The following is a 3,858-nucleotide window of genomic DNA, read 5'->3' as shown; positions in this document are numbered from 1 at the left end:
CGCCGCTCCGCAGCGCCTGCGCGCCGCCCGCCCGGGGAGGGGGGAGCTCACTGCCCTGCCCTGTCCTGCCGGGCTCGCCGCTGCTCCCCTCACGGGCAGGACACCGAGACAGGGCCCGGGGCCTCCCGCGCGTGAGGAGAGCCCGGCCGCTGAGGGGGCCCCGGCCCGTGTCTGCGGTGAAAGAGAAGCGAAGCGGGGGCAGGAGCGAGGACCTGCTGCCCAGACTTGTCCTAGCAGCCCTCCTTGGCCAGAGATAACGATGATAATCATCGGACAACGAGGGGGAAAAATATTTTCAGGCCCCCTTTTTGTCTGGGCGGCTTGGTTCGTCCGTGCCTGTGCCCCATGATGCTGGGCAAACTTTTCGTTTGGGCCCTAGATAATAATCATAATTGGACAACAAGGTGGAGAAAATAACATTTTCAGGCCTCCTTGTTGTCCAGGTCACTTGTCGCCCACACCTGTGTCCGATGATGCTGGGTGAACGTTTCGTATCAGCCCTCCTTGGCCAGAGAGAACGATGATAATAATTGGACAACGGGAGGGAAATATCATTTTCGGGGCCCCTTTTTTGTCTGGGCCGCTTGGTTCGCCCATGCCTGTGTCCGATGAGGCCGGGCGAACTTTTGTATCAGCCCTAGATAATAATAATCAGACAACAAGGGGGGAAAAAATGATTTTCAGGCCCCCTTTTGTCCGGAGCACTTGGTTCGCTCATGCCTGTGAGGCTGTCCCAGGGAAACTGCCCAGAGACACGAGTGGAGCAGGGACAGGAAAATGGTGCCCGGAGTCGGAGCCACCTTCCTGGACAGGCACAACACGGCTTGGCTAGGGCCAGGTGGAGGCTGAGCCGAAGGTGCGCCGCGGGGCAGCCCTGCTTGTTGCGCTCAGGGAACGGGAGCCTTGCCCTGCCACAGGTAACGATAAGTCCTCCTCGGAAAGGAGGCCACCAAGAACACAACAACCGATGGCTTGGGACAAAAGAGAAAACAGAAAAGGGATTGAGGTTGCAGGTTCAAAGCAAGGCACCCAGAAGGGGACAGCAAGCAGAGCACGCCAGCCAGCGCTCACTACCTCCTGAGTGAGTGGAGGGAGCATGTGGATGTCAACTTGTGAAGCTCTGTCTGGAGACGGGAGTGGAAGAGTGAGAAGGTGGCAACCCCATTCTCGCCTGGGTCCTCCCCCATCCAGAGCCTCCTTTCTGCTCAGGTAGATCATGAGCTTGGCTAGGGCCAGGAGGAGATTGACTGGGATGTCCAAGGACTCGGTGCGCCTGCAGATGGGGACTGTGTAAACAGTAAGGTGTTGGGAGTCACGCAGGCATGGGTGAACTGGGCAGCTGCCCGGGGCCCAGACAGAAATGGGGCCCGAAAATGGTAATTTTTATTACTATCATTATCTTTGGCAGAGGGTAATTTTATTATTATTACTATCATAATCTCTGGTGAAGGCTCGATACTAAAAGTTCACCCAGCTGTGCTGCTCAGCAGGAGGTAGTAGAGAGGCTGCCGCGTGGTGCGCCCCAGGAAGGTGTGCACCAGGGTCTCCCTCTGCTTGCAGAAGGGATAGGTGTCAGGGCATCCATGAAGTGCACCGGGTACACACCTGAGGTAACCGCTTCATGGAGGAGCTGCCAGCTAAGATCCCCAGTGGCTTGTGGGATCAAAGTAAAGTATATGCTCATCTACCGAGGACCCTCATACTCACTGAGAGTGTCCTGCCACTTGGTGTCCAGGTGGAGGGTGCAGATCACAAGCATATAGAGAAGTACAGACTGTACAGGAGCAGACCAGCATAGTGTCCCTCGGCCTGCTGTGCTGTGCAGGATCCCTGCTCCCCTGCGCTGCATTCAGTGTCTGGGCAGTGCAATCAGCTTTTGCCCTTGTATTACAAGGCTCTATCTCCAACAAGCCCCAATCCTGGGAGGCCTGTGATTAGGGGAGAATCTGAGCTGCTTCTTAGAACACCTGATGGTGTTTAACACTGAAAAATGCAAGGTTCTCCACCTTGGGAGGAAAAACCTGCAGCATCCTTATAGGCTCGGCAGTGCTACGCTGGCTAGCACTACGGAAGAGACTTGGGGGTCATCATTGACCACGAGATGAACATGAGCCTGCAATGCTATGCTGCAGCTAGTAAAGCGACCAAAATGCTGACTTGCATACATAGATGCTTCTCAAGCAAATCCTGGGACGTCATTCTCCCCTTGTACTCAGCCTTGGTGAGGCTGCAGCTGGAGTACTGCGTCCCCCCAATTCAAAAAGGATGTGGAGAAGCTTGAGAGAGTGCAGAGAAGAGCCATGCGCATGATCAGAGGGCAGGAAAACAGACCTTATGACGACAGGCTGAGATCTATGAAGCTGTTTAGCCTGGAAAAGCGCAGGCTCAGGGATGATCTGATGGCCACCTATAAGTTTACCGGGGTGACCATCAGTATTTGGGGGAACGTTTGTTCACCAGAGCGCCCCAAGGGATGATGAGGTTGAACGGTCATAAACTACTGCAAGACCATTTCAGGCTGGACATAAGGAAGAATTTCTTTACTGTTCGAGCCCCCAAGGTCTGGAACAGCTTGCCAACGGAGGTGGTTCAAGCACCTACATTGAACACCTTCAAGAGTAAGTTGGATGCTTATCTTGCTGGGATCCTATGACCCCAGCTGCCTTCCTGCCTTTCAGGCAGGGGCTGGGCTCAATGATCTTCTCAGGTCCCTTCCAGCCCTAATATCTATGAAACATAAATGACATTTCCAGCCAGGGATGGGTGCAGTCACACTCCCCTTTGATTCCTGCTCCACCCAAAGTTTAAAACCAACTGTCTGGTGGTGGCAGCAGCATTTCTAGTCAGGCAGTGCTGAGGGAGTCACTTGACTTCATAGCTCATGGCAATGGACCCACAATCAGTGGAAGATCAAGACTATTAAAAAGGAAAGAGGGTTGTTAACACCTGTGGAATTAAGCATTTAGAAGTGACCAGGTGGATTAAAACTGTCTTTATTATGTTCCAGACAGAGTCTAAGAAGAAGGCAAGCATGAGCCAGTATCATTCAGCATGAAAGTTGGTGCTCGCAACAAACCAGTTCCTAATCGCTGTCATGCTTGTTGCAGAAAAGGAGTGAACTCTGTGGCATAAGCAGCCTTGTTTCAGAAAAGGAGTGAACTGTGGTGGGATTTGCAGGAATTTCTGGGGTGAGGGGCTCAAGGTGTTTGTTTAAAAAAAATGGAATAACAGGGATGAAGATAAGAATCCTTTGCAGAACCAAGAGGAGGGGCGAGGACTCAACAGTGAAGCTGAACTGCCAGATTCGGTGAGGTTGTGTGTGAGGTAGGCACAAGAAGAAGATGCAGGAGAATCCTGACAGATGCATCCACCTTTGAATACTCAGGACCTTGGATGCTATGAAGACCTAAGTACATGGTGATCTCTACACCCCCTGGAACAGTCTCAGTTTGTGGACATTGTCATAGCTCCATTGAGGTCTCTGCAGCTATGATGACTTCTGCTGGCTGAATCTCCTCTGAAGAATCCCATTTGCTTTGGTTGGAGTCTTGCAACAAGTAAGTTCTTTTTGGGATTGGGGCCTTGACAATGAAAATGAGGGAGGAAAAATGTCCATGTTGAACCATGTTTCCTTCATGACTTTCTGATGATTGAGCTAAAGTAGAGGGTGGACAACTTTTTTTGTTAGGCATGCCACAAATTAGCCCCACTCCCTCTCTGAATGCCATGCTGATTCCCTTCCCTTGCCTGATCAGCTGTTCTGCTTTCTGCTCCCTGCTTGATCTACTGCTCTGCTCCCTGCCTGAGATCAGCTGCTCTGCTGCCTGCCCCCACCCAAATCTGCCATGTGCAACACAG

The 3,858-nt window shown here is 52.3% G+C and overlaps 1 protein-coding gene across 1 annotated transcript in view; it reads left to right on the top strand.

The window, feature by feature from the left end:
- The first annotated feature begins 3,034 nt into the window (after positions 1-3,034).
- Positions 3,035-3,858, top strand: part of ATP1B4 (ATPase Na+/K+ transporting family member beta 4) — a 42,869-nt gene continuing 42,045 nt past the window's right edge. The window contains exon 1 of the mRNA XM_019521589.1: positions 3,035-3,557. The gene's annotated coding sequence lies outside the window, so the exon portion shown is untranslated. The remainder of the gene's footprint in view (positions 3,558-3,858) is intronic.

This window comes from Gavialis gangeticus, unplaced genomic scaffold (assembly GCF_001723915.1).
Source record: "Gavialis gangeticus isolate Ggan-Ray unplaced genomic scaffold, GavGan_comp1, whole genome shotgun sequence".
Taxonomy (NCBI): domain Eukaryota; kingdom Metazoa; phylum Chordata; order Crocodylia; family Gavialidae; genus Gavialis; species Gavialis gangeticus.
This window is presented reverse-complemented; position numbering and strand designations above follow the sequence as displayed.